The 12,643-nt window shown below is 60.4% G+C and overlaps 5 non-coding genes across 5 annotated transcripts; all 5 read right to left on the bottom strand.

Annotated features, from left to right (window-relative positions):
* Nucleotides 1-512: 512 nt before the first annotated feature.
* Nucleotides 513-606, bottom strand: Trnay-gua. Its single transcript has 2 exons — nt 570-606; nt 513-548 (listed from the first exon to the last, which is right to left on the bottom strand). It is a non-coding gene; the product is annotated as a tRNA-Tyr (tRNA).
* Nucleotides 607-3,380: 2,774 nt separating this feature from the next.
* Nucleotides 3,381-3,474, bottom strand: Trnay-gua. The gene is made up of 2 exons: nt 3,438-3,474; nt 3,381-3,416 (listed from the first exon to the last, which is right to left on the bottom strand). It is a non-coding gene; the product is annotated as a tRNA-Tyr (tRNA).
* Nucleotides 3,475-6,242: 2,768 nt separating this feature from the next.
* Nucleotides 6,243-6,336, bottom strand: Trnay-gua. Its single transcript has 2 exons — nt 6,300-6,336; nt 6,243-6,278 (listed from the first exon to the last, which is right to left on the bottom strand). It is a non-coding gene; the product is annotated as a tRNA-Tyr (tRNA).
* A 2,778-nt stretch (nt 6,337-9,114) lies between these two features.
* On the bottom strand, nt 9,115-9,208 carry Trnay-gua. The gene is made up of 2 exons: nt 9,172-9,208; nt 9,115-9,150 (listed from the first exon to the last, which is right to left on the bottom strand). It is a non-coding gene; the product is annotated as a tRNA-Tyr (tRNA).
* Nucleotides 9,209-11,964: 2,756 nt separating this feature from the next.
* On the bottom strand, nt 11,965-12,058 carry Trnay-gua. The gene is made up of 2 exons: nt 12,022-12,058; nt 11,965-12,000 (listed from the first exon to the last, which is right to left on the bottom strand). It is a non-coding gene; the product is annotated as a tRNA-Tyr (tRNA).
* Between the last annotated feature and the right edge of the window lie 585 nt (nt 12,059-12,643).

Raw genomic sequence — 12,643 nt, 5'->3', positions numbered from 1 at the left:
AGGAGGTATTCAGGACACTGTGAGATGCCTTTGCAGAGATGGGGCCTGAGAAACAGACTGGACGGCTGAGCCTGGCTAGCCAGTATGGGAATTGCTTCTTTGGTTTCTCCAGGGTCCCGAGGGCTGCCCAAGAGGTGGGAGTTCCAGGCCTGTCTGTGCTCAGTGGCTTGAGCACAAGCTTCGGGTGTGAGGGGCGGCTGTGTTTTGGTGAGGGGCAAGCTAGAGGAGGCATGGTGGGGATGGAGCTTGTAGTCTAGGGCAGCCAAAAGTGGAGGAGCTGAGGCGAGTCAAGAGGAAGCAGGCCAGGGGATGCCTGTTGGGCCTGAAGAGCTTGTGAGGGGGGGAGTGGGTGCTGGAGTGAGGGAGCCCCAGCTGGGCTGTGTGCTCCTGGGCTGGAAGCTCAAGCAAGGGTTTTGCCATGCATGGAGGCTTGGGGACTAGCGGTGGGCGGGGTCAGCGCGGCCAGGTACCTTGGGGGCGTGCCTGTGTGTGCACCAAAAGCCTCCTGCACGTCCTTCGAGCCGGAATCGAACCAGCGACCTAAGGATGGCCGCGGCTGGGTGCCCAGTCTACAGTCCTCCGCTCTACCAGCTGAGCTATCGAAGGGGTGCTCACTGTGTGGGCTGGGTGCTTGCTCTTTGAGGCCAGGAGGCGGGCAGGGTGTGTCCCAGGAATGCAGCAGGTCCCGCGGTGACAGTGACTGGCTAGGACTGGGAACCCGCCGCCCCGCCTCCCGCGAATCCCGCCCCCAAGCTTTCCAGGAGCCACTGGCTGTCTAGTCTGGGACCCAGAAGCCAGGGAGTACTGCCAGGGCAGTGCTGGTGGTGGCTGGCAGGCCAAAGACAGGTGGCTGAGGCGGCTTGGAGAGGCGCCCCAGGAAGCAGAGGGAGAAGCAGAGGAGGAGGCAAAGGCTGCCCTGTCCAGCGCCCCAGCCCAGGCATGCCCACCTCCTTCTGCCTGCCTCTGGGGGCATTGCTGAAGCTCCAGGCGGGCATGCTAACACAGGCACGCGCTTGTGCTCACACACACACACACACACACACACACACACACACACGGACATACACACGCTCACCCTCAGTCAGGGGGACCCTTGGGATGGTAGACCCCACTGAGTCAACATGCCATGCACTTCTGGGGAAGAGAGAAAAATGAAGACCAAAGCCAGTGAGAGGAGGCAAGGGTCAGAGAAGAGTGACAAGGCCAAGGGAAGCCATGGCCAAGAAAGGAGGGAAAGGAAAGAGGAAGGGGAAGAGGAAGTGGAGAGAGGACAATGGCTGGCAATGCATAAGCAGCAGCTTGCGCCGGATGCCCCTCGTGGTTCTGCCGCCCAGGAGGCCAGTGTGCCCATTCCTACCCCAGAGGGTGAACATGTCACGCAAGGCCCAGCCAGCATGCCAAGCTAGCTGCATCCGGCCACTTCCTGGGCCACGCTGTTTCTCAGCATGCTGTCACCCATGGCTCAGGCCTCTTCTTCTTTAGGCAGAGCTCCAGCTTTTTGAGGCCAAGGGACCTTCTGCAGCCTGCATGAAGGATCCCTTCACACAGCTGCCGGATGGAGGACAAGGTGTTTGCTGGGGAAGCTGGGGGTGTGCGGGTCATAGAGTCTCCTGAGTGGAAAGGAAGGCTTCACCCATCCCTCAGTCAATCAACTAACGAGGAATCACCCACCACACGGGTGATGGGAGCAAGGCTTTGGAGGGAGTGTCACTGGACTGGGGAGCTGCCCCTCCCTCCCTCCCTGCCTCCCTCCCTCCCTCCCTCCCTTCCTTCCTTCCTTCCTTCCACTGGCCTTGGAGGTCTAGGCTTCCTGGTGCTACCCACTTGGTGTTTCCCCTGTGTGTGCTCAGCTAACTGTGTCCATCAGGAGTGTGGCCACGTTTCCGTGAGCCTCTTCGACAGCCAGGCCTGGGCCTAATCCACACCACTCACTGCATCCTCTCAGCAAACTGGGACATGCTGCCTCCTGCAAGTTTTCTGCCATGGCAGGCCTCAGTCTCTTCCTGCTGTGGTCCACGTGGGACTGGAAGGGAAAGCTACCTGTGCTGGTCATGTGCAGGAGGAGGCCCTTTGGTGGCCAACTGAGGGCTAACTTGAGGTGCCTCTGCGAGGACACGGATGCCCGTGAAGCTAGCGGGCCTCCTGCCTAGCTTTGCCACAACAGGCCAGCCCTCCTGCCCCAACTCCGCTCCCTTGCCTTGTAGTATCCCCTGTCCCTTGAGATCTTGCTGGACCTCTGGGTGTTCACTCTGTGTCCCCTGTGCCTCCTGGGCTGCAAGGGCCAGGGGCCATGGTGGAGGGAGCCAGGCACTTCTGCCCACCAGGCACGCACTGCAAGAGAACCCATCTCTAAACACTGCAGCCGGCCAAGGCAACACTCCTGTAGCTCCTAGCACCTGCAGGATGCACGCAAAGGTGGCTCCAGGAGAAGTGGGCAGCTGGGCCACTTGCCTGTCAAGGCCAAGCCCTCCTGGGCAGCACCACTCAAAGACCCAACAGGGCCAGACCCTGCTGTCTCCTGCTCAACTCCTTTGCCATGAACAGGGCTTTTGTTGAATGGATAGGATAGGATTGGATTGGGTTGGATTGGGGACTGACATTCCAACCACCAGGCAGACACGGGAAGAGGGATGCGGAGCAGGAGACTCAGTGGGCACGGGAAGAGACCCACAGTGGCCACCATGGGAGAGGCAGGGAGGGGGAGCAGACAAAGAGAGCCGAAAGACAGCAGAAACCAGCCAGAAAGGAGGGGAGACACAGAGACAGAGACAGAGACAGAGACAGAGACAGAGACAGAGACAGAGACAGAGACAGAGACAGAGACAGAAGAAGAGCTGCAGGGAAGGGTGGAGAGGAAAGTGTGAGGGGAGGAGGTATTCAGGACACTGTGAGATGCCTTTGCAGAGATGGGGCCTGAGAAACAGACTGGACGGCTGAGCCTGGCTAGCCAGTATGGGAATTGCTTCTTTGGTTTCTCCAGGGTCCCGAGGGCTGCCCAAGAGGTGGGAGTTCCAGGCCTGTCTGTGCTCAGTGGCTTGAGCACAAGCTTCGGGTGTGAGGGGCGGCTGTGTTTTGGTGAGGGGCAAGCTAGAGGAGGCATGGTGGGGATGGAGCTTGTAGTCTAGGGCAGCCAAAAGTGGAGGAGCTGAGGCGAGTCAAGAGGAAGCAGGCCAGGGGATGCCTGTTGGGCCTGAAGAGCTTGTGAGGGGGGGAGTGGGTGCTGGAGTGAGGGAGCCCCAGCTGGGCTGTGTGCTCCTGGGCTGGAAGCTCAAGCAAGGGTTTTGCCATGCATGGAGGCTTGGGGACTAGCGGTGGGCGGGGTCAGCGCGGCCAGGTACCTTGGGGGCGTGCCTGTGTGTGCACCAAAAGCCTCCTGCACGTCCTTCGAGCCGGAATCGAACCAGCGACCTAAGGATGGCCGCGGCTGGGTGCCCAGTCTACAGTCCTCCGCTCTACCAGCTGAGCTATCGAAGGGGTGCTCACTGTGTGGGCTGGGTGCTTGCTCTTTGAGGCCAGGAGGCGGGCAGGGTGTGTCCCAGGAATGCAGCAGGTCCCGCGGTGACAGTGACTGGCTAGGACTGGGAACCCGCCGCCCCGCCTCCCGCGAATCCCGCCCCCAAGCTTTCCAGGAGCCACTGGCTGTCTAGTCTGGGACCCAGAAGCCAGGGAGTACTGCCAGGGCAGTGCTGGTGGTGGCTGGCAGGCCAAAGACAGGTGGCTGAGGCGGCTTGGAGAGGCGCCCCAGGAAGCAGAGGGAGAAGCAGAGGAGGAGGCAAAGGCTGCCCTGTCCAGCGCCCCAGCCCAGGCATGCCCACCTCCTTCTGCCTGCCTCTGGGGGCATTGCTGAAGCTCCAGGCGGGCATGCTAACACAGGCACGCGCTTGTGCTCACACACACACACACACACACACACACACACACACACGGACATACACACGCTCACCCTCAGTCAGGGGGACCCTTGGGATGGTAGACCCCACTGAGTCAACATGCCATGCACTTCTGGGGAAGAGAGAAAAATGAAGACCAAAGCCAGTGAGAGGAGGCAAGGGTCAGAGAAGAGTGACAAGGCCAAGGGAAGCCATGGCCAAGAAAGGAGGGAAAGGAAAGAGGAAGGGGAAGAGGAAGTGGAGAGAGGACAATGGCTGGCAATGCATAAGCAGCAGCTTGCGCCGGATGCCCCTCGTGGTTCTGCCGCCCAGGAGGCCAGTGTGCCCATTCCTACCCCAGAGGGTGAACATGTCACGCAAGGCCCAGCCAGCATGCCAAGCTAGCTGCATCCGGCCACTTCCTGGGCCACGCTGTTTCTCAGCATGCTGTCACCCATGGCTCAGGCCTCTTCTTCTTTAGGCAGAGCTCCAGCTTTTTGAGGCCAAGGGACCTTCTGCAGCCTGCATGAAGGATCCCTTCACACAGCTGCCGGATGGAGGACAAGGTGTTTGCTGGGGAAGCTGGGGGTGTGCGGGTCATAGAGTCTCCTGAGTGGAAAGGAAGGCTTCACCCATCCCTCAGTCAATCAACTAACGAGGAATCACCCACCACACGGGTGATGGGAGCAAGGCTTTGGAGGGAGTGTCACTGGACTGGGGAGCTGCCCCTCCCTCCCTCCCTGCCTCCCTCCCTCCCTCCCTCCCTTCCTTCCTTCCTTCCTTCCACTGGCCTTGGAGGTCTAGGCTTCCTGGTGCTACCCACTTGGTGTTTCCCCTGTGTGTGCTCAGCTAACTGTGTCCATCAGGAGTGTGGCCACGTTTCCGTGAGCCTCTTCGACAGCCAGGCCTGGGCCTAATCCACACCACTCACTGCATCCTCTCAGCAAACTGGGACATGCTGCCTCCTGCAAGTTTTCTGCCATGGCAGGCCTCAGTCTCTTCCTGCTGTGGTCCACGTGGGACTGGAAGGGAAAGCTACCTGTGCTGGTCATGTGCAGGAGGAGGCCCTTTGGTGGCCAACTGAGGGCTAACTTGAGGTGCCTCTGCGAGGACACGGATGCCCGTGAAGCTAGCGGGCCTCCTGCCTAGCTTTGCCACAACAGGCCAGCCCTCCTGCCCCAACTCCGCTCCCTTGCCTTGTAGTATCCCCTGTCCCTTGAGATCTTGCTGGACCTCTGGGTGTTCACTCTGTGTCCCCTGTGCCTCCTGGGCTGCAAGGGCCAGGGGCCATGGTGGAGGGAGCCAGGCACTTCTGCCCACCAGGCACGCACTGCAAGAGAACCCATCTCTAAACACTGCAGCCGGCCAAGGCAACACTCCTGTAGCTCCTAGCACCTGCAGGATGCACGCAAAGGTGGCTCCAGGAGAAGTGGGCAGCTGGGCCACTTGCCTGTCAAGGCCAAGCCCTCCTGGGCAGCACCACTCAAAGACCCAACAGGGCCAGACCCTGCTGTCTCCTGCTCAACTCCTTTGCCATGAACAGGGCTTTTGTTGAATGGATAGGATAGGATTGGATTGGGTTGGATTGGGGACTGACATTCCAACCACCAGGCAGACACGGGAAGAGGGATGCGGAGCAGGAGACTCAGTGGGCACGGGAAGAGACCCACAGTGGCCACCATGGGAGAGGCAGGGAGGGGGAGCAGACAAAGAGAGCCGAAAGACAGCAGAAACCAGCCAGAAAGGAGGGGAGACACAGAGACAGAGACAGAGACAGAGACAGAGACAGAGACAGAGACAGAGACAGAGACAGAGACAGAAGAAGAGCTGCAGGGAAGGGTGGAGAGGAAAGTGTGAGGGGAGGAGGTATTCAGGACACTGTGAGATGCCTTTGCAGAGATGGGGCCTGAGAAACAGACTGGACGGCTGAGCCTGGCTAGCCAGTATGGGAATTGCTTCTTTGGTTTCTCCAGGGTCCCGAGGGCTGCCCAAGAGGTGGGAGTTCCAGGCCTGTCTGTGCTCAGTGGCTTGAGCACAAGCTTCGGGTGTGAGGGGCGGCTGTGTTTTGGTGAGGGGCAAGCTAGAGGAGGCATGGTGGGGATGGAGCTTGTAGTCTAGGGCAGCCAAAAGTGGAGGAGCTGAGGCGAGTCAAGAGGAAGCAGGCCAGGGGATGCCTGTTGGGCCTGAAGAGCTTGTGAGGGGGGGAGTGGGTGCTGGAGTGAGGGAGCCCCAGCTGGGCTGTGTGCTCCTGGGCTGGAAGCTCAAGCAAGGGTTTTGCCATGCATGGAGGCTTGGGGACTAGCGGTGGGCGGGGTCAGCGCGGCCAGGTACCTTGGGGGCGTGCCTGTGTGTGCACCAAAAGCCTCCTGCACGTCCTTCGAGCCGGAATCGAACCAGCGACCTAAGGATGGCCGCGGCTGGGTGCCCAGTCTACAGTCCTCCGCTCTACCAGCTGAGCTATCGAAGGGGTGCTCACTGTGTGGGCTGGGTGCTTGCTCTTTGAGGCCAGGAGGCGGGCAGGGTGTGTCCCAGGAATGCAGCAGGTCCCGCGGTGACAGTGACTGGCTAGGACTGGGAACCCGCCGCCCCGCCTCCCGCGAATCCCGCCCCCAAGCTTTCCAGGAGCCACTGGCTGTCTAGTCTGGGACCCAGAAGCCAGGGAGTACTGCCAGGGCAGTGCTGGTGGTGGCTGGCAGGCCAAAGACAGGTGGCTGAGGCGGCTTGGAGAGGCGCCCCAGGAAGCAGAGGGAGAAGCAGAGGAGGAGGCAAAGGCTGCCCTGTCCAGCGCCCCAGCCCAGGCATGCCCACCTCCTTCTGCCTGCCTCTGGGGGCATTGCTGAAGCTCCAGGCGGGCATGCTAACACAGGCACGCGCTTGTGCTCACACACACACACACACACACACACACACACACACACGGACATACACACGCTCACCCTCAGTCAGGGGGACCCTTGGGATGGTAGACCCCACTGAGTCAACATGCCATGCACTTCTGGGGAAGAGAGAAAAATGAAGACCAAAGCCAGTGAGAGGAGGCAAGGGTCAGAGAAGAGTGACAAGGCCAAGGGAAGCCATGGCCAAGAAAGGAGGGAAAGGAAAGAGGAAGGGGAAGAGGAAGTGGAGAGAGGACAATGGCTGGCAATGCATAAGCAGCAGCTTGCGCCGGATGCCCCTCGTGGTTCTGCCGCCCAGGAGGCCAGTGTGCCCATTCCTACCCCAGAGGGTGAACATGTCACGCAAGGCCCAGCCAGCATGCCAAGCTAGCTGCATCCGGCCACTTCCTGGGCCACGCTGTTTCTCAGCATGCTGTCACCCATGGCTCAGGCCTCTTCTTCTTTAGGCAGAGCTCCAGCTTTTTGAGGCCAAGGGACCTTCTGCAGCCTGCATGAAGGATCCCTTCACACAGCTGCCGGATGGAGGACAAGGTGTTTGCTGGGGAAGCTGGGGGTGTGCGGGTCATAGAGTCTCCTGAGTGGAAAGGAAGGCTTCACCCATCCCTCAGTCAATCAACTAACGAGGAATCACCCACCACACGGGTGATGGGAGCAAGGCTTTGGAGGGAGTGTCACTGGACTGGGGAGCTGCCCCTCCCTCCCTCCCTGCCTCCCTCCCTCCCTCCCTCCCTTCCTTCCTTCCTTCCTTCCACTGGCCTTGGAGGTCTAGGCTTCCTGGTGCTACCCACTTGGTGTTTCCCCTGTGTGTGCTCAGCTAACTGTGTCCATCAGGAGTGTGGCCACGTTTCCGTGAGCCTCTTCGACAGCCAGGCCTGGGCCTAATCCACACCACTCACTGCATCCTCTCAGCAAACTGGGACATGCTGCCTCCTGCAAGTTTTCTGCCATGGCAGGCCTCAGTCTCTTCCTGCTGTGGTCCACGTGGGACTGGAAGGGAAAGCTACCTGTGCTGGTCATGTGCAGGAGGAGGCCCTTTGGTGGCCAACTGAGGGCTAACTTGAGGTGCCTCTGCGAGGACACGGATGCCCGTGAAGCTAGCGGGCCTCCTGCCTAGCTTTGCCACAACAGGCCAGCCCTCCTGCCCCAACTCCGCTCCCTTGCCTTGTAGTATCCCCTGTCCCTTGAGATCTTGCTGGACCTCTGGGTGTTCACTCTGTGTCCCCTGTGCCTCCTGGGCTGCAAGGGCCAGGGGCCATGGTGGAGGGAGCCAGGCACTTCTGCCCACCAGGCACGCACTGCAAGAGAACCCATCTCTAAACACTGCAGCCGGCCAAGGCAACACTCCTGTAGCTCCTAGCACCTGCAGGATGCACGCAAAGGTGGCTCCAGGAGAAGTGGGCAGCTGGGCCACTTGCCTGTCAAGGCCAAGCCCTCCTGGGCAGCACCACTCAAAGACCCAACAGGGCCAGACCCTGCTGTCTCCTGCTCAACTCCTTTGCCATGAACAGGGCTTTTGTTGAATGGATAGGATAGGATTGGATTGGGTTGGATTGGGGACTGACATTCCAACCACCAGGCAGACACGGGAAGAGGGATGCGGAGCAGGAGACTCAGTGGGCACGGGAAGAGACCCACAGTGGCCACCATGGGAGAGGCAGGGAGGGGGAGCAGACAAAGAGAGCCGAAAGACAGCAGAAACCAGCCAGAAAGGAGGGGAGACACAGAGACAGAGACAGAGACAGACAGAGACAGAGACAGAGACAGAGACAGAGACAGAGACAGAGACAGAGACAGAAGAAGAGCTGCAGGGAAGGGTGGAGAGGAAAGTGTGAGGGGAGGAGGTATTCAGGACACTGTGAGATGCCTTTGCAGAGATGGGGCCTGAGAAACAGACTGGACGGCTGAGCCTGGCTAGCCAGTATGGGAATTGCTTCTTTGGTTTCTCCAGGGTCCCGAGGGCTGCCCAAGAGGTGGGAGTTCCAGGCCTGTCTGTGCTCAGTGGCTTGAGCACAAGCTTCGGGTGTGAGGGGCGGCTGTGTTTTGGTGAGGGGCAAGCTAGAGGAGGCATGGTGGGGATGGAGCTTGTAGTCTAGGGCAGCCAAAAGTGGAGGAGCTGAGGCGAGTCAAGAGGAAGCAGGCCAGGGGATGCCTGTTGGGCCTGAAGAGCTTGTGAGGGGGGGAGTGGGTGCTGGAGTGAGGGAGCCCCAGCTGGGCTGTGTGCTCCTGGGCTGGAAGCTCAAGCAAGGGTTTTGCCATGCATGGAGGCTTGGGGACTAGCGGTGGGCGGGGTCAGCGCGGCCAGGTACCTTGGGGGCGTGCCTGTGTGTGCACCAAAAGCCTCCTGCACGTCCTTCGAGCCGGAATCGAACCAGCGACCTAAGGATGGCCGCGGCTGGGTGCCCAGTCTACAGTCCTCCGCTCTACCAGCTGAGCTATCGAAGGGGTGCTCACTGTGTGGGCTGGGTGCTTGCTCTTTGAGGCCAGGAGGCGGGCAGGGTGTGTCCCAGGAATGCAGCAGGTCCCGCGGTGACAGTGACTGGCTAGGACTGGGAACCCGCCGCCCCGCCTCCCGCGAATCCCGCCCCCAAGCTTTCCAGGAGCCACTGGCTGTCTAGTCTGGGACCCAGAAGCCAGGGAGTACTGCCAGGGCAGTGCTGGTGGTGGCTGGCAGGCCAAAGACAGGTGGCTGAGGCGGCTTGGAGAGGCGCCCCAGGAAGCAGAGGGAGAAGCAGAGGAGGAGGCAAAGGCTGCCCTGTCCAGCGCCCCAGCCCAGGCATGCCCACCTCCTTCTGCCTGCCTCTGGGGGCATTGCTGAAGCTCCAGGCGGGCATGCTAACACAGGCACGCGCTTGTGCTCACACACACACACACACACACACACACACACACACACGGACATACACACGCTCACCCTCAGTCAGGGGGACCCTTGGGATGGTAGACCCCACTGAGTCAACATGCCATGCACTTCTGGGGAAGAGAGAAAAATGAAGACCAAAGCCAGTGAGAGGAGGCAAGGGTCAGAGAAGAGTGACAAGGCCAAGGGAAGCCATGGCCAAGAAAGGAGGGAAAGGAAAGAGGAAGGGGAAGAGGAAGTGGAGAGAGGACAATGGCTGGCAATGCATAAGCAGCAGCTTGCGCCGGATGCCCCTCGTGGTTCTGCCGCCCAGGAGGCCAGTGTGCCCATTCCTACCCCAGAGGGTGAACATGTCACGCAAGGCCCAGCCAGCATGCCAAGCTAGCTGCATCCGGCCACTTCCTGGGCCACGCTGTTTCTCAGCATGCTGTCACCCATGGCTCAGGCCTCTTCTTCTTTAGGCAGAGCTCCAGCTTTTTGAGGCCAAGGGACCTTCTGCAGCCTGCATGAAGGATCCCTTCACACAGCTGCCGGATGGAGGACAAGGTGTTTGCTGGGGAAGCTGGGGGTGTGCGGGTCATAGAGTCTCCTGAGTGGAAAGGAAGGCTTCACCCATCCCTCAGTCAATCAACTAACGAGGAATCACCCACCACACGGGTGATGGGAGCAAGGCTTTGGAGGGAGTGTCACTGGACTGGGGAGCTGCCCCTCCCTCCCTCCCTGCCTCCCTCCCTCCCTCCCTCCCTTCCTTCCTTCCTTCCTTCCACTGGCCTTGGAGGTCTAGGCTTCCTGGTGCTACCCACTTGGTGTTTCCCCTGTGTGTGCTCAGCTAACTGTGTCCATCAGGAGTGTGGCCACGTTTCCGTGAGCCTCTTCGACAGCCAGGCCTGGGCCTAATCCACACCACTCACTGCATCCTCTCAGCAAACTGGGACATGCTGCCTCCTGCAAGTTTTCTGCCATGGCAGGCCTCAGTCTCTTCCTGCTGTGGTCCACGTGGGACTGGAAGGGAAAGCTACCTGTGCTGGTCATGTGCAGGAGGAGGCCCTTTGGTGGCCAACTGAGGGCTAACTTGAGGTGCCTCTGCGAGGACACGGATGCCCGTGAAGCTAGCGGGCCTCCTGCCTAGCTTTGCCACAACAGGCCAGCCCTCCTGCCCCAACTCCGCTCCCTTGCCTTGTAGTATCCCCTGTCCCTTGAGATCTTGCTGGACCTCTGGGTGTTCACTCTGTGTCCCCTGTGCCTCCTGGGCTGCAAGGGCCAGGGGCCATGGTGGAGGGAGCCAGGCACTTCTGCCCACCAGGCACGCACTGCAAGAGAACCCATCTCTAAACACTGCAGCCGGCCAAGGCAACACTCCTGTAGCTCCTAGCACCTGCAGGATGCACGCAAAGGTGGCTCCAGGAGAAGTGGGCAGCTGGGCCACTTGCCTGTCAAGGCCAAGCCCTCCTGGGCAGCACCACTCAAAGACCCAACAGGGCCAGACCCTGCTGTCTCCTGCTCAACTCCTTTGCCATGAACAGGGCTTTTGTTGAATGGATAGGATAGGATTGGATTGGGTTGGATTGGGGACTGACATTCCAACCACCAGGCAGACACGGGAAGAGGGATGCGGAGCAGGAGACTCAGTGGGCACGGGAAGAGACCCACAGTGGCCACCATGGGAGAGGCAGGGAGGGGGAGCAGACAAAGAGAGCCGAAAGACAGCAGAAACCAGCCAGAACAGAGACAGAGACAGGAGACAGAGACAGAGACAGAGACAGAGACAGAGACAGAGACAGAGACAGAAGAAGAGCTGCAGGGAAGGGTGGAGAGGAAAGTGTGAGGGGAGGAGGTATTCAGGACACTGTGAGATGCCTTTGCAGAGATGGGGCCTGAGAAACAGACTGGACGGCTGAGCCTGGCTAGCCAGTATGGGAATTGCTTCTTTGGTTTCTCCAGGGTCCCGAGGGCTGCCCAAGAGGTGGGAGTTCCAGGCCTGTCTGTGCTCAGTGGCTTGAGCACAAGCTTCGGGTGTGAGGGGCGGCTGTGTTTTGGTGAGGGGCAAGCTAGAGGAGGCATGGTGGGGATGGAGCTTGTAGTCTAGGGCAGCCAAAAGTGGAGGAGCTGAGGCGAGTCAAGAGGAAGCAGGCCAGGGGATGCCTGTTGGGCCTGAAGAGCTTGTGAGGGGGGGAGTGGGTGCTGGAGTGAGGGAGCCCCAGCTGGGCTGTGTGCTCCTGGGCTGGAAGCTCAAGCAAGGGTTTTGCCATGCATGGAGGCTTGGGGACTAGCGGTGGGCGGGGTCAGCGCGGCCAGGTACCTTGGGGGCGTGCCTGTGTGTGCACCAAAAGCCTCCTGCACGTCCTTCGAGCCGGAATCGAACCAGCGACCTAAGGATGGCCGCGGCTGGGTGCCCAGTCTACAGTCCTCCGCTCTACCAGCTGAGCTATCGAAGGGGTGCTCACTGTGTGGGCTGGGTGCTTGCTCTTTGAGGCCAGGAGGCGGGCAGGGTGTGTCCCAGGAATGCAGCAGGTCCCGCGGTGACAGTGACTGGCTAGGACTGGGAACCCGCCGCCCCGCCTCCCGCGAATCCCGCCCCCAAGCTTTCCAGGAGCCACTGGCTGTCTAGTCTGGGACCCAGAAGCCAGGGAGTACTGCCAGGGCAGTGCTGGTGGTGGCTGGCAGGCCAAAGACAGGTGGCTGAGGCGGCTTGGAGAGGCGCCCCAGGAAGCAGAGGGAGAAGCAGAGGAGGAGGCAAAGGCTGCCCTGTCCAGCGCCCCAGCCCAGGCATGCCCACCTCCTTCTGCCTGCCTCTGGGGGCATTGCTGAAGCTCCAGGCGGGCATGCTAACACAGGCACGCGCTTGTGCTCACACACACACACACACACACACACACACACACACACGGACATACACACGCTCACCCTCAGTCAGGGGGACCCTTGGGATGGTAGACCCCACTGAGTCAACATGCCATGCACTTCTGGGGAAGAGAGAAAAATGAAGACCAAAGCTGACAGTGAGAGGAGGCAAGGGTCGA

The sequence above is a fragment of the Perognathus longimembris genome, unplaced genomic scaffold (genome assembly GCF_023159225.1).
Source record: "Perognathus longimembris pacificus isolate PPM17 unplaced genomic scaffold, ASM2315922v1 HiC_scaffold_4240, whole genome shotgun sequence".
Classification (NCBI taxonomy): Eukaryota; Metazoa; Chordata; class Mammalia; order Rodentia; family Heteromyidae; genus Perognathus; species Perognathus longimembris.
The sequence above is the reverse complement of the archived record's forward strand: the minus strand, read 5'-3'. Positions and strand labels throughout refer to the sequence as shown.